We start from the raw sequence: 23,197 nt of genomic DNA on the forward strand, positions 1-23,197 counted from the left end.
ATTTAAACAAAAATCAGCTGAAATTTAGTCCCAGCTACCCCATTAAAGCTTCGGTTCAGCAATTATTTAAGCAGATGTTTAAATATTTCAGGTAAGCACATAGTAGCGGTTAGGCCATGCTTACGTGCTTTGCAGAATTGAGTTCTAAATAAATAAGAAAGCAGCTGGCTATTGACATAGTCCAGTTCCATTGTGTATATAGCATCTCTTTGTGGTAGCTATCAGAGTTTCAGGATTAACTGCACTCACTTAAGGTTTCAGATTTACTAGCCATCAGCTGTCTTGGGCAGAGACTTTCTTGTGTGTCTCTCCCTCCAAACCAAGATTTTAGGCTTGCAGTCCTGCTGCACCTCACTGTGATTTCTTTGGCAGGTCTGACCAAGTCCAGCATCTGTGGTTAACTCTCTTTCTCCACAGGCTACAACAGTGTACACTAGTTACCAACTAGCCTTCACAGAGCAAAGTACATTTATTCTGAGGGCAAAAGCAATCCTACATGCATGCTAAAAATTTACCAATCTCCAACACAGGGCTCTGGTAGATATCTCTCTTTCAGACCCCTCAGATGGGTTTGCTCTCCTGGTTACCAGTTCATATGAGGCATCAGAAAAAGAACAGCCTCGGGACAGTCCAGCTGTTTCATCATATGGGTTGTACTTTTGATCTCTGGCCTCTCATCAATGGCCATCTTCAGGTAAAGCTTTAAAAGTCTGGGTTTTTGCACAATCAGTGATGTAGATTTGAATTAACCATTCCCCAGGAAATTCACTTAACATTTACTGTCACAAAATTTCATGACTGTCTGGCACACTTCAGTGTACTCCCTTGAATGCTTTATACTTCCCAGGCTTTGTATATGTCAAAGTGGCTTCAGCTTTGTACCAGTGAAAAAATAAATACTTTAATTCAGAACATTATATATATATATGTGTGTGTGTGTGTGTGTGTGTGTGTGTACCTTGGGATAAATGGGCCTTCAAACTTGTTCACCAGTTATAGCATCTCTCTTATTGGTGTATATAGGGTATAATTTCTCAGTGGTAATGATACTTCTAATTTTAATGTAAAGAAATTTAGAAATTGAGCTTCCTTACTGTGGTAAATAGACAAAGCTTAACAGCATTATTAAAATAAAATATCAGACATGGTATCATGGGCTAATACCTATTGCTGCTGTATTCAGCCCAGTATCATTAACAAATTAATCTACTTTGTCAAACTAATGAGAGAATGTATTCTAAAAAGAAATTTTGTAAAAATGGCATTTGAGTCCATGTTTAGGGATTTCCAAATCAAATGTGCTAATTTTAGAATAAAAAGATGTATGTTTGTGTGGTTTGTTTTGTCCTCCACTCCCTCCCACAATTGCTAGCTGTACAGGCTCACCCTGGAATCGGAAAGTCAAGCTGGGTTCTTTCTGACATAACATTTCACAAACAAAGGTTCTGTAATTGGAACTTATTAAATGTAAAAGCAGAGATGCACAGAAGTTTCTTTGGGGAAAGCAGAAAGAACTTGATGGCTGAAGATGTGCCCACAGCTGCTTTCTAGAGTCCTGAGAGCTGCAAGACTTGCTGGTGCTTCTGTACTTTGATATTTTTGACATTTTACAGTCTTGAACAGGGATTTAGTACTCCTAATAGACACACTTCTGTTTCAGGAGATAAATTAGTGAGGCAGGCAGAACAACTCAATCCAGAGGTCTGTCTTCCCTCCCCTCCCACCATCTGCTGGTGTGTATGCCTTCATGACATAGCTGTTACCATACTTGTTCTCGTAACGATAGCTATAGGGATAGTGCTATATAAACATCTGAGATAATTTTCAGTAGCATGTATATACTCTCTCTTGTTTAAATGGGTGAAATATAGATGAGGAAACAACTCGAACTGGTTGAAACTCAGAAGTTCTGTTCTGTGGGAAATTCTGACACTTCAAAAATTATGTTCTGAATCAGAATGAAAATGATAAATTACATTTTTTTCCATTTCCGAAAAATCAAAATGTTTCCATTTTGATTTCTCTGAAACAAAACAGAGCAGTAGGCTGCCCCTAACTTCTAGGGACTCCTTGGAAAGCCCCCAACTTGCTGCCATCCAACAGAAGCCCTGAGAGCTCTAGCTGGAGCCAGAGCTCTACGAGCTTCTAGACTTCATGGCTCTGGAGTGTCCACATGGTGGGGCTACCCGAGAGAATGGAATCTGGAAACCTAGGCTCCTCAATGCCCCACCAGGCAAACTGGCAGGAAAACTGACTGTCAGGAAGGAATCCTTTTGGAACATTGCCTGTTTTTCAGTAGAAGTTTGAAACAGAGTTTTCCACAAAACCTTTTTGGTTTTGAGGAATGGGCATTTTCTGGCAAAAATAAATCAGCAAATTCCTAACCAGCTCTAGAAACAAAAGACTCATTCACTCTAATGAATGAAGGAGTATAATATAAAATTGAATCTCTTGACTAGAGATGGGACAGTATTCTGATGTGTTTAGCTAATTATCCACTGAAGCACATTATAACATACAGCTGGAAAATTATTCATGGAGTGTTGATATTGTAGAAATGGCATTTCAATTTGCCATGTTTTCATTCCTCTGGATCCATTCTTCATGAGTGGTTTCAGAGTAGCAGCCATGTTAGTCTGTATTCACAAAAAGAAAAGGAGTACTTGTGGCACCTTAGAGACTAACAAATTTATTTGAGCATAAGCTTTCATGAGCTACAGCTCACTTCATAAGATGCATTCGGTGGAAAATACAGTGGGGAGATTTATATACACACACACAGAACATGAAACAATGGGTTACCCATCTGTGTGTGTACATAAATCTCCCCACTGTATTTTCCACCAAATGCATCCGATGAAGTAAGCTATAGCTCACGAAAGCTTATACTCAAATAAATTTGTTAGTCTCTAAGGTGCCACAAGTACTCCTATTCTTCATGAGTGTTTGTTAGAGCAGTTTTAGTTGTATAGTGTCTGTTGAAGATGAAAATGAATTCCCAATCTGTAACCAAAGGTAATTAACAAAAAATTGTTTTAGATTGGGTTGGAAATAAGCATCTTCTTGCTTTTTCCAGACAACTTGCCCAGGAAAGACTGTTCTTTCAGGCACATCCCTATTGTTTATCACTAGCACAAATGTCAGGTTGCAGATATTCAGTCTGCAAGTCTGAGCACTTGTATGCATAGCTTAATCACTCTCTAATATTTGCCGAGCACAAACATGAAAGGAGTGTGAGTATAGCAGGTGAACTCGTATTTACAGCTGAGGGGACACTAACAGCAACATTTCCCTTTATTTTTCCAGCCCAGATTCTGATTTATTAATGCTCCTTCAATTCTGACCGTGTCAGACTGGTGGTCTGGTTCATCGAAGCATCCTCAAGGTTGCTTCAGCTTACGCTGGCTGCTAGTATCCCCCAAGGGGTTTTTCTAGCAGCTCCTTTTTCTGTGGCCATGTTCCCTATGCCTGGGTGATCACCAGTTCTCCTAAGTAGAGAGATTTCCAAAAAGCCTGTTTTAAACTGGATTTACAACACCACCTGTAGCTGCAAGAGGAGAAAGAAGATTCTAACCCATGACCTCAAAAAAACTTTTTAATTGGTTTGGAGAAGGAAGAGCCTGTGACTGGAGCAGTGGGGTATTTTCCTAAAGATATTTATTGTGGGCTTTTTAACTAGGTTTTTTTTTTTTGTAATCTCAAAACTTCAAAAAGCTGGGTTTTTGCACAATTGGGTTTTTTTATTTAAAAGGAAAACAAATTTCTGAAATTAATTTCTACCTGCTGCTTATAGGAGCACATGATTCATCTTATTAGTCATTAATCTGAAGCCTGTAGTTTCCATATGGGGAAAAATCTTTCCTGATCCCTGCATCAATCAGCATACTCGCTAAAGCATCCCTTAGCATAGTATTCACCTATTCCTAGTGTTGGTGTCAAAATTATCCAGCTTCTCTTAAAAGTCAATTACAGAATTTGACACCACCTCAACACTCCGAATAGGGGTAAGTCATTCACATCATATCTTTTCTACCTTTTCTTTGATTTCAAGACTTGATTTCAAAAGTCTTTGAGTCCTAAGTAGTTATTAATTAGTTGTTTCCTATCTCATTTTTAGTGCTGGAACAGCACTTCTTCAAATGCTTTAAAGGTAACTGTGCTTTCAGTAAGGCTAGTTTAACACTGAAGCTCTCATTCAAGTGGTGATGATGAAGCCTGTATGTAACAAACACTGAAGCAAAATAGGTAGAACAATGCTGTTTCAATTTTTTTATTATCCAATTTACTAACTACTCCTTGAAAAAGTTATATTATTATTAAAGAGACACAATGTTGTTATCAGACTTGATGTCTGCTGCTCGGAGATTTTTAGGAGCTATACATTATGCACACACACACGTGGGTGTGCCCAGAAATACAATTGCTGGATTTGCGGGGTTGACTGTTTTACCTTTTTCCTGTTATGCATCACAAACTAGACTATGAAAAATGAAAGTCATGTACAGTAAAGCTGTTGACTCCATTAATGTTGTAGAATTACTCGATCTATGTCTAACCAGTTTGATCTATCCTATCAATACCAAGATAAAAGGATAGTTTCCATCCTTCTAATAACTAGCCTTGTGAACTCCTTTTAAAATCTGTGTTGGTGAATTATAAGGCTCTTATCATTTGCAGATCATTTTAGAAAGCAGCCCCAGGTTACATGCATATTGGATTACTGCACATCAAAGGGATTAAAATAGGTGTGTTATAAAGATAAGGTTTTTCTCCTCTGCTACTTGCTAGAAATTGCATTAAAAAGACCCTGCAGAGACGGGGAAAAAGGGTTCAGAGGAAGAGAACTAGAAGGAGCAGCTCATAGAAAATGTCAGAATGGCTGACAGATTTCTGACAATATACACTGGTGCTTTGTTTCTTGCTTTAATGTGTATTTAATATCTTTATGAAGAAGCATAAACTCTGGCATTACCATATGAGAACAGAAACTACTTACACATTAGCTACTCATTTTACAATTTTTGTGAAATTATAAAGAAAATTGTATAGTTACTTTCGGATGCCAATTTTCTCATGTACTCTTCATTGACGAACCTTCTATAAATATATAGATAACCAAATCTCTGCGCAACACTTTTGTATGCATTCAGTAAAATAATTTAGGGGGAAACTGTTCATTTTTCTTGAATTTACAGGTTGTATCTGATCGTATTCCTATAATTTCTTAGTACAGCAATAAGAGAACCTAGAGTGTAACAGTACAGAAATCATGTATAGCCTTTCATAAAGCATTCCAAAGAGCTATATGCAGAAAAATCAAAACCAATTAAGGGCTGGTTCCAACTGCAGTTTAAAAAGTTATAGAAAAGAAGCCAATTCTAAGCAAAACTTCACATTCATAATGACAGACACAGTGGTAGATTACCTCAGACTACTGCTGATTTAGGAAAAATATGTGCTCTCAAAAGGCTCTTGCACTACAAGTCGAAAATCTAGTTCTTAAGAGTCAACAGATTATCTGATGCTGACTCCAGGAGCCTGGAAGGGACAATATTTAATGAGAAGGCCTAAGAGATCCTTAATAACTCTACTAGAAAGAAAAACAAAAACAGTGAGCAAAGTATGGATGGTGTCATAGTTCAAAGGAAGTTCTGTGCTTCAGTATGTACTATATACAGCCTGAAATATATTTATTTTGACTTACACAATTTATCCATCCTGGGCTCCAGTTGTGTAGTTATCTTTAAGAGCATATCCTGCCCATGTTGGTCAAATATTATCTTTAAAGTATTATGTGAACTCAAACTGTTTAGGTATTTTCCTTGTGCTCATCACATGTGCCACTGACATCTTGTGACTAAGGAAATCCCATTATTGGGAGATAGAATGTAGCTAAGATGCAAAAATGATCTGAAATAAAATGGAAGTAAGCGTACGCAAAGGATTGCATTTTAGTCTCTCCCAAAACATGGTGGCAAAGCAAAATTCAGTGGAAGATTAATATTAAAGTAAAAAATGAATGGAAAGCTTGTAAACCACTGAGGCCAGATTCTCATTGGCCTCTGTGTTGGTGCATGATAGTGTGGGGGCAGGGCGGAAGACATTTACCTCTACTGCTCCTTAACCTCCATTCCCCATTTCTACACACACTTTTGCAAAACCTCCATCAGAGACATGAAGAATTTCAGTCCCTTTGCTCAGGGGAGCTTGTGGACACCATCCATGTTCCATGTGAGGGATTATGGCAAAGGGAGGTGAAACAAGATGATGAGATCATGTCTCCCACCTACTTAAGTACCAAGCTGGCTGGCCATGAAGGGTAAGTAAACTGCACTCTGTAAAGGGATATAAAGTTGGCTTGGCACACCGCTTCTGAATATCTGGGAGTCCCAGGAGGCATTTTGCCCCATAATATTCCTCTAGGGGTGATGGTCTCTGTGTATGCCCCCCCACCCCACCCTACCCACCTGCACTATCAGCTGTGCTTTCAGGTCATAATAAAACATGTTACAGTTGAGGTTTAGCTTCCCTTTTGACCCCTTTCAGTTCTCTCAGAGTGCACACCTGAAGATGAGGCCTTTCGCCTTCACCTGTCCTGGGGTGGAATCCTGTGATCCTCCCACCTGTAGACTGAGTCCCCATGCCAGAAGGCCTGCAAGTCTTCCATTGGGGAGCTGCAATCAGCAATTAATATAGTTATCAGACAACTACAAATTGGCTTGTCTAAACTAGGATTTTAATACATCTTAGTTAGCATATGTTAACTAACATATTAAAAACACATCCTTAAGAACATAAGAATGGCCCTACTGGGTCAGACCAAAGATCCATCTAGCCCAGTATCCGGTCTTCTGACGGTGGCCAGTGCCAGGTGCCACAGAGGGAATGAACAGAACAGGTAATCATCAAGTGATCCATCCCCCATCACTCATTCCCAGCTTCTGGCAAACAGAGGCTAGAGACACCATTCCTGCCCATGCTGGCTAATAGCCATTGATGGTCCTATCCTCCATAAATTTATCTAGTTCTTTTTTGAACTCTGTTATGGTCTTGGCCTTCACAACATCCTCCGGCAAGGAGTTCCACAGGCTGGAAGTATTTCTGTGAAGAAATACTTCCTTTTATTTGTTTTAAACCTACTGTCGCATTAATTTCATTTGATGACCCCTAGCTCTTGTGACATGAGAAGTAGTAAACAATGCTTCCTTATGTACTTTCTCTGCACCAGTCATGATTTTATAGACCTCAATCATATCTCCCCTTAGCTGTCTCTTTTCCAAGCTGAAAAGTTCCAGTCTTATTAATGTCTCATAATACAGAAGCCATTCCATATCCCTAATCATTTTTGTTGCCCCTTTCTGAACCTTTTCTAATTCCAAAATATCTTTTTTTGAGATGGGTCAACCACATCTGCACACAGTATTCAAGATGTGGGCATACCATGGATTTATATAGAGGCAACATGATATTTTCTGTCCTATTACCTATCCCATTCTTAATTATTCCCAGAATTCTATTTGCTTTTTGGACTGCCATTGCACATTGAGTAGATGTTTTCAGAGAACTATCCACAATGACTCCGAGATCTCTTTCTTCAGCTAATTTAGACCCCATCATTTTATATGTATAGTTGGGATTATGCTTTCCAGTGTGCATCACTTTGCATTTATCAACATTAAATTTCATCTGCCATTTTGTTGCCCAGTCACCCAGTTTTGAGAGATCCTTTTTTAGCTCTTCACAGTCTGCCTGGGTCTTTAGTAATTTTGTATTATATGCAAATTTTGCCACCTCACTATTTACCCCTTTTTCCAGATCATTTATGAATATGTTGAATAGGACTGGTCCCAGAACAGACCCTTGGGGGACACTACTATTTATCTCTTTCAATTCTGAAAACTGACCATTTATACCTACACTTTGTTTCCTATCTTTTAACCAGTTACCAATCAATGAGAGCACCTTCCTTCTTATCCTGTGGCAGCTTACTTTGCATAAGAGCCTTTGGTGAGGGACCTTGTCAAAGGCTTTCTGAAAATCTAAGTACACTATATCTATTGGATCCCCTTCGTCCACATGCTTGTTGACCCCCTCAAAGAATTCTAGTAGATTGCTGAAGCATGATTTCCCTTTACTAAAACCATGTTGACTCTTCCTCAACAAATTATGTTCATCTATATGTCTGACAATATTGTTCTTTATTATAGTTTCAACCAGTTTGCCCGGTACTAAAGTCGGGCTTACAGGCCTGTAACTGCTGGGATCACCTCTGGAGCCCTTTTTTTAAAAATTGATGTCACATTAGCTATCCTCCAATCATCTGGTACAGAAGCTGATTTAAATGATAGGTTACAGACTACAGTTAGTAGTTCTGCGATTTCACATTTGAGTTCGTTCAGAACCTTTTTGCAAACAAAGAAAAGGCCTCCATATGCATACTCCATGGCAATGTTGCTGCATATTTGTGGACCAGTTTGTGGAATCATGTATGGCAGTGTCCTACAGAACAAAAAGAAAAGGAGTACTTGTGGCACCTTAGAGACTAACAAATTTATTAGAGCATGAGCTTTCGTGAGCTACAGCTCACTTCATCGGATGCATTTGGTGGAAAAAACAGAGGAGAGATTTATATACACACACAGAGAGAACATGAAACAATGGGTTTATCATACACACTGTAAGGAGAGTGATCACTTAAGATAAGCCATCACCAGCAGCGGGGGGGGAAAGGAGGAAAACCTTTCATGGTGACAAGCAAGGTAGGCTAATTCCAGCAGTTAACAAGAATATCAGAGGAACAGTGGGGGGTGGGGTGGGAGGGAGAAATACCATGGGGAAATAGTTTTACTTTGTGTAATGTCTCATCCATTCACAGTCTCTATTCAAGCCTAAGTTAATTGTATCCAGTTTGCAAATTAATTCCAATTAATTAGCCCACCTTGCTTGTCACCATGAAAGGTTTTCCTCCTTTCCCCCCCTGCTGCTGGTGATGACTTTTCTAGAAGTACTCCTTTTCTTTTTGCGAATACAGACTAACACGGCTGCTACTCTGAATCCTACAGAGCAGGTAGAGATTGTTGTAGGTTGTCGTTATTTAGGGTTCTCGGTGATTCTTAACAGAAGTTCTAAACACTTAGCTGACAAGAAAGTATATAGTTTTATAAAAATCCAGCATTTCATTGGTATTCCCATTTTCAGGATCTTAAATATATGTAATCTCCTGCCCTCCTGTATTCACCTTCATGCCACCATTAATTACATATAGTTAATTTCCTATAGAAGTGGCAGCCCTTCTTAATTTTCAAGGTTAACAATAAGTATCATTTAATTTCTCAAATCTCTATTAATCTCAATTTTATTTTAATCGAGTAACGAAATATTCTAATGTGATGTTTGTTTGTTTTTTGTAACAGACTCTCAGTTTAAGAGGACAGTATTTGATATAGTATTGGCTCTCCTTCACATGATGGAGTACATTAAACGCTTAACATGGAGATTACTGGCTAAAAAAATCTTTTTCATTTAATCAGATATCATATAATGACAAGGTTGTTAAAGCTCCAATGCCATTATGCTGGGGATAGTTAAATTCCTCTCCTTTGAAGTATTCTTAATGCTGTATCTCAAAGATCTTGCTTTACTTTCTTATTTAGCAGTATACTAATACAGAAGTGAAAAGAGTGTCTAGTTATGATAGTTATGATAGTTATGATCCCATGTGGATGTGTCCTCTGGCTATCCTATTTTAGAATTACCTTCATCCACTCATTTGTACTCTCTCAAAGACTTAGACCAAATTTTTAAAAGCAGCCTCTGAAATTGTTCCCCTACACTCTTTATTCCCAATGTAGAAATGGATGTGCAATATGGTAGTTAGCTGTTGGCAATATAAATCCCTGTTTTGTGTGTGCAAATACTGTATAACCCTAAAAAGAAAAGGAGTACTTGTGGACAGCTCAGAGCTGTAGCTCATGAAAGCTTATGCTCTAATAAATTTGTTAGTCTCTAAGGTGCCACAAGTACTCCTTTTCTTTTTAGGGTTATACAGACTAACACGGCTGCTACTCTGAAACCTGTATAATCCTAGTTATTGCATATCCAAAAACATGGCATTTTTATTGCATGCAGGGTAAAAACCTGCCTGATTCTCCACCAGCTGTTACAAAGCACTCTCATTCTCAAGCAGGCACTTCTACTTTTGGATTTTGTCAAACACAGGATGGAGACTAGGATTCATCTTAACTTTTCCTGTGCATTGAGATGATAATTTCAGAACAGTGCAGGCTGTTTCTTGGGGTATAATCATGAGTATTAGTAGCTCATGTGAGGGGTTTGGTGAAGGGGAGTGGCTTATAGAATGATGGATTCTCCTACGTAAGAGCTAACACAAAAAATTGCTCCCCAAAATAATAGAATATCTGGGTTGGAAGGGACTTCAGGAGGTCATCTAGTCCAACTCCCTGCTCAAAGCAGGACCAATCCCCAACTAAATCATCCCAGCGAGGGCTTTGTCAAGCCTGACCTTAAGAACTTCTAAGGAAGGAGATTCCACCACCTCCCTAGGTAACGCATTGCAGTGTTTCACCACCCTCCTAATGAAAAAGTTTTTCCTAATATCCAACCTAAACCTCCCCCACTGCAACTTGAGACCATTACTCCTTGTTCTGTCATCTGCTAACACTGAGAACAGTCTAGATCCATCCTCTTTGGAACCCCCTTTCAGCTAGTTGAAAGCAGCTATGAAATCCTCCCTCCTTCTTCTCTTCCGCAGACTAAACAATCCCAGTTCCCTCAGCCTCTCCTCATAAGTCATGTGTTCCAGTCCCCTAATCATTTTTCTTGCCCTCCGCTGGATGTTTTTCAATTTTTCAAGATCCTTCTTGGTAGTGTGGGGCCCAAAACTGGACACAGTACTCCAGATGAGACCTCACCAATGTCAAATAGAGGGGAACGATCACGTCCCTCGATCTGCTGGCAATGCCCCTACTTATACAGCCCAAAATGCCATTTACCTTCTTGGCAACAACAGCACACTGTTGTCTCATATCCAGCTTCTCATCCACTGTAACCCCTAGGTCCTTTTCTGCAGAACTGCTGCCTAGCCATTCAGTCCCTAGTCTGTAGCGGTGCATGGGATTCTTCCATCCTAAGTGCAGGACTCTGTTGAACCTCATCAGATTTCTTTTGGCCCAATCCTCTAATTTGTCTAGGTCCCTCTGTATCCTATCCCTCCAGTGTATCTATCTCTCCTCCCTGTTTAGTGTCATCTGCAAACTTCCTGAGGGTGCAATCCACACCATGCTCCAGATCATTTATGAAGATATTGAACAAAACCGGCCCGAGGACCAACCCTTGGGGCACTCCACTTGATACCGGCTGCCAACTAGACATAGAGCCATTGATCACTACCCGTTGAGCCCGACAATCTAGCCAACTTTCTATCCACCTTTATAGTCCATTCATCCAGCCCATACTTCTTTAACTTGCTGGCAAGAATACTGTGGGAGACCGTGTCAAAAGCTTTGCTAAAGTCAAGGAACAACATGTCCACTGCTTTTCCCTCATCCACAGAGCCAGTTATCTCGTCATAGAAGGCAATTAGATTAGTCAGGCATTACTTGCCCTTGGTGAATCCATTCTGACTGTTTCGGAACACTTTCCTCTCCTCTAAGTGCTTCAGAATTGATTCCTAGAGGACCTGCTTCATGATTTTTCCAGGGACTGAGGTGAGGCTGACTGGCCTGTAGTTCTCAGGATCCTCCTCCTTCCTTTTTTTAAAGATGGGCACTACATTAGCCTTTTTCCAGTCATCTGGGACTTCCCCCAATCGCCATGAGTTTTCAAAGATAATGACCAGTGGCTCTGCAATCACATCCGCCAACTCCTTTAGCACACTCGGATGCAGCGCATCCGGCCCCATGAACTTGTGTTCGTCCAGCTTTTCTAAATAGTCCCTAAATAGTTCTAAATAGTAACAAACTAACACTTAACCAAATGACAGCCTTTGAACAGTATAGAGCTAAAAATGTCACTACCAAACTAAGGACTTAATTCTTATCTTGCTTCAGACAGCCTTCTCACTGTGGTAACTTAATTGGCCTGAGCTACAACTGAGTTACACTGGTCTAAGATATCGGCATCAGCCTCAGAAAACTGAAATATTTTCACTGTAGAAAATTCTACTTTATATCTGTGTTTCTCTTATTTCTATTTCCTCAGACATTGCTTTAACAGCGAGGTATCTGTTTTAGAAAAATAAAGCCCATGATCTTTATTCCTTAAATCTTCAGCTGCTCCAGCCACTTAATCTATCCTGGTCCAAATATGTAGCTCCTGTACCTATGTAAATATGTGCCCAGATAATGATTAATTGTCTCAGTTAGGGAATTTTGATTTCAAGTGGGGAATATGGACAAAGATCAAATGAACTAACAAAGAATGAAGACCCTTCTTTTAGGCTAATATCTCTTGAAATAAATAGCAAAGGAAAAGAATTGCAGAATGTCAGCAGTTCAGTATCCTAAATTCAATGTTTTAAAATGTTTTCCAAACTTTGATGGCTTTTTAATTTCTTATTTAACTAAGTTTTCTCTACACTTCTAGCAGTATTTCTTTGAAATGAATGTATGCAAACTATGGACTTTATTTAAAGCTTAAAGCATATATGGTTGACTATTTTTAAGTAACATATCACAAAAATCCTACTGAAGAGCCCAAACTAAATTCATACATGAAGCTCCCAGGGGCAGTAACTTCACATGCTACTGCTTTCTTCCACATTGAAGAATTATAGAATATGGCTAGAGAAACAAGTTATTGGCTTTGTGGTTTTTTTGCTTTATTTCTTTATTTTTAAGTTGGCATTTGCAATCATATATGGATCAGCTATTTCCTATCCCAAATATTGGGGAAAGCTACCACTCAGCTTTATGACAGGTTTCAGAGCAGCAGCTGTGTTAGTCTGTATTCGCAAAAAGAAAAGGAGTACTTGTGGCACCTTAGAGACTAACAAATTTATTAGAGCATAAGCTTTCGTGAGCTACAGCTCACTTCATCGGAGCTGTAGCTCACGAAAGCTTATGCTCTAATAAATTTGTTAGTCTCTAAGGTGTCACAAGTACTCCTTTTCTTTTCACTCAGCTTTAATGTCTTAGCTAGTACTATGCATGTATGGAGATTCCATGACACAGTCCATATAGTTCCAAACCCATGTTCTGGTCATAGTGCTGACTTGATGTGTGATGTTGGGCAAGTCACTTTACTACTTGTTACTTAATTTCCCCTGTAAAATGTATCCCTGTAAAATCGGGATAATGAAAAACATCTTTTAAAAAAAAACAAAACAAACTTTGCAATTTACCTTGTTAGAAAAGTAAGTATTATGTAATGTCTGTTGGCAAATACTGGCTTTTAACTGGTGACTACTGTAGCACTAAGGCTGAATTTTACTGTGTAAATATTCTAAAATAAAAATTCTAGGATGAATTCTTCATCCAACTGAAGAGAGGTGGAGTTTTTTACTGACTTCATTGGAGTTTGGATTTCACCCCTAGAGTGTCTTCCAGATTGTTTTCCAGTCAGAGCTTAGTTCAATAATGTCTTTATTCGGAGTACTCTGTTTTTTTGTTTTTCCAAAAGTGGCTAGCTCGAGCTCTATTTCTTTCAAAGATGTTGCAGCACAGGTTGAAGTGCAAGTGCCATTGTGCACAGTAGCTTAGCCTTTCTTGGGTCTGTTGATGTGATAGCAGTGTGGATGTGATTAAGTAGTTCCAAATACTGCAGTCTAAAAAATATATTGTAGTTGATTTAGTCCTGCCATTGGAGAGTCAAATTCTTCTCTTTCTAGCCTATTTTAAAGAGAATTTATGGCAAGCACTAGGAAGCTTTGCCATCTTTGTGTTTCAGACATTATGGAATTTTTTTTATACTTTACAGGAGACTTGTAAATGAATGTCATTCTTAGTCATTAAGGACAGAATAATTATAAAGAGAAAAGCAGGTGTTGCAGTCACGCTTAATGCCTAAGGAGTTATAGGTCTGCTAGCAAAGTCGGGGACCTTTAGTTCAATAGTGAGCATGCCTGACAATCAGAGTCTGGTTTGATAAATGATTTAGTATGCTGAAATACACATTGCTTAAAGCATCTATGGTTGACTTGCATTTTTAGGGCAGTATATCAAGGGATTAAGTAAAATAAAGTCATTCATATCATAGTTAAAAGAACTTTTTAGAAAAAGGCAGTTAATTCCTTCCACCGTCAGAAAATTGCAATGCTCGGATCTCATTTTTAATCTGTTTACTTCTCCTATAAATTTTTGTCTGTGTCTTTTGCACAATTGTTATATATTCCTCTGCATAAATTCCAAGTTGTAGGTTACTGGAAACAGAAGAGAGAGCCTAAACTTATTACAGCATTAAATTAAGGACAACTGAGTATGACTTTTTGTGAATAATATATATGCAGTATTCGCCGGTAAAAGCAATCAAACAATGGAATTGTGAAACCTTTGGTGTATAACTTAAGAATTAATCTTTAGTCATTAATATGACATGGGGAACTGGCTCAATCTAATTTTCAGAACAGTGGTGATTTTGCTAGCTACCAATGCAGAATCCCAGCATGTAATTAACTGACAGTACATTCAGTGAAAAGGCTTAAAGCTTCCATTGCTTGAAGAACAAGAGCTAAAAGGAACTTCTGGAATAAACAAGTCTCATTGCATCTGGGTTGTTTATATGTGATTTTTCAAACAACCCAGTGCAATGTTTAAAGAAGCATAAATAAGCAATAATTTTGTGTAAAGTTATTGATTAGCAAACTTACATCTTTGTTTTCTTTCAAATCCCAAACTAATTCTATGATTGAACTGTAAATGGAACATGTATTTCACTTTGTTAAATATAAAGATAGAATTCAGTCATGTGTCATAAACTGAGAGCTCATCTTCAATAGACTTAAGTGGGAGGAGGAACCAGGGACTTTAATTTCTGTCTAGCATTCAATCATAAACAACATTCAGTTTTTTTGTATGCCAAAAAACGTATTTCATTTTTGCTGTAGCACATAGATAAAATGTTTGAAAATTGCTAAGTTTCTCAGCCTTGTTAAGCTTTTATGATCACCTTGGAGATGCCTTCAAAGTTATATGGCATAAACTAATCTTGAATTCCCTCATTATCTTAAAAGGTAACCAATTTCGCTGTTCAATATTGTTAACAAATTGTCAGGCATATAAGGCTTGATCCCATGCCCAATGAAGTCAGCAGGAGCCTTTCTGATTACTTGAATAGGCATCTGATCTGGTCTAGACTACTTTGATCTCCTCCTTTTCATCCCAGAGCATCTTTGACAATGAGTGTTGTCATTCATTCCTGTCCATGGCTTGTTCCTCAAGTATTGCATAGAATGTCCCTCCAGTAGTCAGCCTCTAGGTCAGAGACTTTGTTTATGTCTAAGTTATTTTTAAGTTATTTTTTTTGCCAATGCCATCTACTGTTTGTCTTCTACAGTGGTCCCCACCATCAGAATCTTTTTTGATTATAACTAATATCATACCCTGATTTCAAATCTTACTTCCCTAAATTATTTTTGTCTTAAAAATCATTGCACTTAATATCTATCTTTTGAAGAACTGTCATCTCTACTGCCTCCAGACTTCTTAGGTCTGTTTCGTGTAATGCAGCTGCTTCCAAACTATAGTGTAATACTGTTGATATGCTGGTTTGATCAATTTCCACTTTGATACCAAAGTGGAACATCTGATGTAAGAAAAGGGGGCATGGAATCACCATTGTTTTTCATCATGTTCTTAAACTGGATATTAAGAATGTCAGATGAGTTTGAGAGCATGACATTGGATGATTTTAGAGTTAAGTTCCTTAGTTTATGCAGATGATATAGTACAATTGACAGATGTTTGCATTAATGATGATACTCTTCGCTACCTTGGAATATTGGTATCGTCAACTTGAACTTGAAACTACTGCATCTTCTTGGCATTTATTGTATCTTGGAAAAGGAAAGTGTTGAAATGCAGCAGTGATGAAGTTGTAGAACAAGTAGAATCTTGTGTACTTAGGAAGCTTGATCAGTTGCAATGTTTCCATCAAGGATGAGGATAAAAGATGTGCTTTAGCCATAAGTGCTAGTAAGAAATTGAAAAAATTATGCACTGATAAAAATTATGTTTTGGTCTCTAATTTTGCTTGATTGTGGCATTGCATTTAAACTTCTCTGAGTATTATTGATTACATTCTTACTTGGTTTTTGATTGTTGTAATTATTAAACACAGACAGTATTACTCCTTTCTAACCCTTTCCTTTTGGATGCATTTCTTAGTTATTTCCAGAAGTATTCTGTGGTTTTCCCATGTATTGTCCCTGATATTTTGCTTCTCAAATTTCATTTTGGTGTTGAGTGTGCTACGTCCGTGCATATGGATATGAACTATTTAAATCTCCCACCGACCTCCATGTATTCTCGCTATATGCTGACTTAACCATGTGAATACTAGATTGTAGGATGCTACTTTTCCACTCTATAGTGTACTTACTTTGTAGTAAATATCTGAAATTATACTACCACGCTGTCTCATAGGGCAGTGATTTACACTTTGGACCAAATAAGATTACATTTGAAAAAGTGGGATTTTTTTCACCTTAAGATTCTGAGAAATGTACAATCACATTCACCCATACTCTATTCCAAAGAGAGATAAGGGTGGGTCTACACTGAAAAGTTACATTGGCATAACTATGTTTCTTATAGGTATGAAAAATGCATACCACTAGGCTGACCTAACCCCTAGTGAAGACTGTGCTAGGTCAATGGACAAATTCTTCCATCAACCTAGCTACCATCTCTCAGAAGTGGATTACCTCCAGTGACAAGAGAACCTCTCTTGTTGTGTAGTGTCTATGTTGAAGCATTACAGTTACACGGCTTCCATTCAAATCTACCACAGAATGCATCATGGTCATACATAATTATATTTTAAAATGGATGTAAACTGTGCAATCTATGTGTACCATCTGTAGATAAGAAATGAGAGATGAAATCCGATGGGAAGAGACTTAAAGATGTAGAATATATTGATAATCGGAAGGGAAATTTTTGTACTGGACAGAACAGTGGAGAAGGGAGATGGAAGGCAGAGTGGAAGCAATGTGGTTGTTTTGGGAGTAAATAATATGTGAGAGCATTCCCCCAGCCCAAGAGTTTCAAAAGAAATGGAAGAATGGAGAGTGGAAGTGATCGAGTTTGGGAGGCAAACTGTGGAGATATTGCTGAGAAAGGAATTTAACTTTTGTGGGCAGCAGCCAGTTATCACTGGGCAATGTGGAGCTGCTTGACATGATGTGGAGAACAAGGGGCACAAAATAGGCAGAAGACCTGATAAGTGGATTTGAACTGAGCAAGGGAATATCTTTTTTCAAAGGATGAAGCTGGGCAGGTGAAATGGAGAGGAAATTGACTGAGGTAATTGGAGGCTATGTTCTTGGGGGCAATGGGACTGGCTGAATTGGCAAAAATAATTTCAGTTGTAGTATTTCATATTCAAAACTAGAACATGACTCTAACTTGGAGGTCGTCTAGGAGGGGTTTCAGAAGGAATTTCTAGGAAGAAAGAGGAGCCATTCTCCATTCACAAGAACCACATTATTGCACTTCAGGTTCTCATGAATAAATTTTCTATAGATCACCACCAGCCTATCCACAGAAAATACCTTTTCAAAACATGTTAATTAGAATAGATTAAGCTTCTTATGCCAAAACCACTTTCCAAGAGTGTCAATCAGTCACCAGAATAAAAAAAAATTAAAATTATCATTTGAACATCAAGTTTTCACTACTTAGAGAAGATTTCAGATTATTAATATATGAACTTGTAATGGTAGCCACAGGGGTCAGTGCATGCTGACCCCTGTTTATGTGTCAGGTGTACTAATCTTTTTTGTAGTGCTTATGTCAAGTGAGTGGGATCTGGAAATAAAGTTCACTTTCTTATTAGCACCAGTGTGACCAGGATGGAAAACTATCAATTATCTTTTCTTTCTTTCCTTTTTAAAAATGGGGGTGGAGAGGAAATTTTTTTTAAGAATGCACTTTCTTTTTAAAAAATAAACTTCTTTGATATTATGACAACATATGTTAAGGCCTAAATTTACTACAATCTATTAAAATCATTTAAATTAGATTTTCTTTAAAATCAAGCAGTACATGTTTGCTGCCAAAGTTTTAAACAATGTCAAACCACTGAACTGTGGAAGTTGCTGGGCAGAACCCTGCAGAAGGACTGGCATCCTGTGGGTCCCGCAGAACACGCTGCCATAATAGCAGGGGAAAATGAACTTTTTTGTGGGAGGGATAGGGCGGGCAAAGAAAAAAACAGACTGTGGTAATTTGTGGGAAAACACTTTAAAACTTTTAATATTTAAATTTAAGAAAGGGATAGAAAAAGATTTGATGGCTATTATAATGAGTTAAAGTATTTTTAGATGGTATAAGCAAGATTTGTTCTTGTTAATGGTAAAAATTCTCTGAATTCCATTTATTTATATATATAATATATATTAACCAACTATTTTGGCGTTTGCTTGTTTTGTGGGTTTTTTTTAATAGCATGGAGGAATATCTCTCTCTCGTGGGATTTGTGAGATCTAAGGTGTTTGCAGGTGGGAGCAGGATAAAAATGCAAGAAACAATGCAGGAGCAGGTAGAAGTAGGAGTGGGTATTGGAGGGTGGGACAGGAGCGGGATTAAAAAAATAGTCCTGCACAGGGCTCCGTTGCGGGTAGACATCTGGAACCAGAGTTGTTGGAAAGCTAAACTGGTTTTGGACAGCAGTAGCCTCTTCTACAGGATCATAAAAAGTATTTTCTTCACTTCACTGAATTCAACTAGTTCAGTTTCATGACTAGCTCATTCAAAGTTGAAATATTGAATGGAAGGTGAAAAAGTAGGAAAGTGGTTTTCCTCTTCTAATCTGTGAATAAAAACAAGATGTGGAGGATGAGATCTACTAACTCCAACATTTTGAAGGACAAGATGAGCAGAAACAATCAGTTCAATTCACTAAATACATAGTTTTAAATTTAAAATATGTTTTGATAAACTTACTTTTTTTCCCTCCGGTATCCAGAACACTTAGGTAGTTTTATTTAACTACAAAATTTTAAAATGTTGTTTTTGTTCATCTTTAACTCCAATTTCCATCCAAATTCAACTTGGCACAAATAAGTAAAAAATTAATCATCTAGTAAAGTTAGAGTGACCAGATAGCAAGTGTGAAAAATCAGGACAGTGAGTGGGGGTAATAGGCACCTATAGGAGACAAAGGCCCAAATATCTGGACTGCCCCTATATAATTGGGACATCTGGTCACACTTAGTAAATAAGAAATGTCATCCACCACTTCCTAACATTAAAAAAAGTAAAAGTTAAGAATCTTAATAAGTGAATCATCCTGGCTTAAAAAAACTATCAAATTATATCCATAAATGAGTGTCATAACCATAAGGGTAGCCTAAAATTCCTCCTTACCTGTAAGGGGTTAAGAAGCTCAAATAACCTGGTTGGCACCTGACCAAAGGAAACAATGGGGACAAAAGATACTTTCAAATCTGGGGAGGGTGTGGGGGGGAGCAGAGGCTTTGTTTTGGGTTCTTTGTTTCTGTGTTTGTTCGCTCTTAGGACTAAGAGGGACCAGACATCAATCCATGTCCTCCAAACCATTCTGAACCAGTCTCTCGTATTACAGAAATTGTAAGTACAGCCAGGCAAGGCGTATTAGATTATCTTTGTTTTCTCAATTTGTGAATTTTCCCTTTTCTGGAGGGAGGTTTATCCCTGTTTTGTTGTAACTTTGAAACTAAGGCTAGAGGGGGTTCCTCTGTTTTGTTTCAGAGTAGCAGCCATGTTAGTCTATATTCGCAAAAAGAAAAGGAGTACTTGTGGCACCTTAGCGACTAACAAATTTATTTGAGCATAAGCTTTCGTGAGCTACAGCTCACTTCATCGGATGCATTGTTTTGTGCATCTTTTGTTACCCTTTAAAGTTATCTTCCAACCTGATTTTACAGAGGGGATTTTTACCTTTTTTTAAAATAAAATTCTTTTTTTAAGAACTGATTGGTTGGTTTTGTTTGTTTATTTTTTCCAGTGCCTGAAGATCCAGGGATTTGGGTCTGTGTTCACTTTATAACCAATTGGTTAGGATAGGATATTATTCTCAAGCCTCCCCAGGAAAGGCGGTGTAAGGGCTTGGGGGGTTATTTTGGGGGAACAGGAACTCCAAGTGGTCCTTTCTTTGTCTAAATCGCTTAGTGGTGGCAGCATAGTGTTCAAGGACAAGGTGGAATTTGTGCCTTGGGAAGCTTTTAACCTAAATTGGTAAAAATAAGCTTAAGGGGTCTTGCATGTGGGTCCCAACATCTGTACCCCAGAGTTCAGAGTCGGGAAGGAACCCTGACAATGAGAATCAACATTTCCTTAGGAAAATACAAATAAGTACAAAACAAGATTAAAACCATATTGTCTTTTTTGTTCTGTTTTTAAATCAAGGTTTCCTGCTTGCTGGTTTAAATCAAAATTAAAATTGGTGATTTAAATCCAATCTACCCTGTATATTACACAACTAAGCGAAAACTTCATTCGAGAAACACTACTTCAGTCAAGAATAGTTTCCAGCATCTACTAGAATGCAGAAAAGAAAGCTAAATCGAGTCTACAAGGGGCTGCGGGGCACTTAGTCCATTTTGCTACTGCCATCTGGACTGGTCCTAACACATGAAACGTGCATATAGCACTAACAACTCACTGGATTTTTTTTTCCATGTGTGAACTATCTCTGTGTTCTTCACATGGTACCATAGCAGCAGCTGCAAGAGTAGTCACACAAGTTGTAACATTCTAAATATGCCGCAAAATGGCCTGTGGAGCGGTATTTGCCACATTCTGAGAACTTGTGGCACCTTAGAGACTAACAAATTTATTTGAGCTTAAGCTTTTGTGAGCTACAGCTCACTTCATCAGATGCATGGAAAACTTTTCCACCAAATGCATCCGATGAAGTAAGCTGTAGCTCACAAAAGCTTATGCTCAAATACATTTGTTAGTCTCTAAGGTGCCACAAGTACTCCTTTTCTTTTTGCGAATACAGACTAACACAGCTGCTACTCTGAATTCTGAGAACTGTGTTTTTGGCTACTGGCCTGGTGAATATTAATGGTTGCACCTTCATTTAGTAGAATAAGATAAGCATGAGCAATCACCTATTGCTGATGAAACAACAGCAGCGTAATTATCAGAGAGCCAAATAAAAATATAATCAAATTTGATGGTCTCACAAATGGTAGGTCATCTGGTAAAATATTTAATACAGTGTATGATGTAGTCCCGTTATGCAAGTCTTACTTAAATACAGAGGGATATTTGCCCAGTCTCGCACAGATACACACGGCAAGGAGAGGACATAAACACAACTAGCTTTCTTTCTGTTCGATCCTCTGCTCAATTACGGTCTGTGCATCAGGGAGCACAAAGACTAGGCAGATCTTTGGCCTGTACTACTTCCTGGTTCCTCAAAATGCTGCCCCACTTCCACACCAGCAAACAGAGTTAGACCAACATGGGATAAGGGAAGGCTGCATGCTGACACTTTGTAGTAACAGCCATGCTTCCCTCCTGCTCTGGAGTCATTGCCCTTGACTCAGGCACAATGCTTCTAGGAGCTCCAATGGGAAGTCTACGTCTGATCCTGCCCAATGCAGTGAATCACATGCCAAAATCTGACAGTCCTTAGAGAAGCTTACTTTGTAGTATGGATGCAGAATTTACTTACCCAATGAAAATAAAGCGTGGTAATAAACGGTCATTGTTTGTAAACTTTACAAATTATGTAGAGGATATAAGAAGTGGAATATCTCACTTAATCAATTCCCTGCTATTGCAGGGGCCTCTGGCATTGGTGCACCTCAGTCGCTCCTGTTCTTTCTGTGGCACACAAAATATTTTAGTTTCCTGAGGGCTGTAATATTTTGGCCAAGACTGATTGCGGTGTATGGATGTTGGGTTAGCTAGACCATCCTTGACAGATGTTTGTCTAACCTGTTCTTAAAATCCTCCAGTGATGTAAATTCCACAACCTCCTTAAGTACTTTGTTCCAGTGCTTTACTACCCTGACAGTTAGGAAGTTTTTCCTAATGTCCAACCTAAACTGCCCTCCTGTCCACAGTGGATAAGGAGAACAATGTATTACCATCTTCTTTATAGCAACCTTTTACATACTGGAAGACAGTCATGTCCCCCCTCAGTCTTCTCTTATCCAAACTAAACAAACCCTTCCCCCCCCCCCAATCTTTCCTCACAGATCATGTTTTCTAGATCTTTAGGTATATTTTTGCTCTCCTCTGGAGTTTCTCTAGTGCGTACACATCTTTCCTGAAGTGTGGTGCATAGAACAGGACACAGAACTCTGGTTGAGGCCTTATTAGTGCTTAATATCACCAATTGGGGCCTGATTCTGATCTTGCTCACAGTGGTGTAAACCTGCTAGAAGATCAGATTCTGGCCCCAAGGATTTATTTCTCCATATGCACACAGCACAAGCCTGCTTTTCTAAATCTATCTAACTTAACCCCTTTATAGGGCCTCCAGTACCTTGTTGTCTGAGTATCTAACAGTCTTTAATGGACCTATGTGCACAACACCCCTGTGAGGTAAGAGTGCTACTATCCCCATTTTACAGATGGGGAACTGAGAGACAGAGAATAAATGATCTTCTTGTGGTCACACAGGAAGTTTAGCAGAGCAGGGACTCAACCCACATCTCCCAAATCCTTGGCTACTGCCCTAATCACTGAACAATCTTCCCTCTCAGCCTTCTTTACTCTATGGTCTTGATTGATGTCATCTTGCACATCCTCAGTTTATATGAACACAATTAAATCAATGGGGCTTTGAAATTGCTTTAGTTTGGAAAGCAGTATTGCATTCTGCAATGCCACTGGTAAATAGAACCTGTAGAGACAGAGAAATTAACAAGAGGCACATTGTCAGTACTACAGAAAAAACCCAAATTTACGGAAAGGAAAGACTTAACAAATGTCAAATATAGTGATACCACGAAGCAAAGATTGTCTTTTCTTGGTAAAAATATGTATCTTGGTGATCTTACATGGGTGACCTAGAGCTT

This window comes from Dermochelys coriacea, chromosome 8 (genome assembly GCF_009764565.3).
Source record: "Dermochelys coriacea isolate rDerCor1 chromosome 8, rDerCor1.pri.v4, whole genome shotgun sequence".
Classification (NCBI taxonomy): domain Eukaryota; kingdom Metazoa; phylum Chordata; order Testudines; family Dermochelyidae; genus Dermochelys; species Dermochelys coriacea.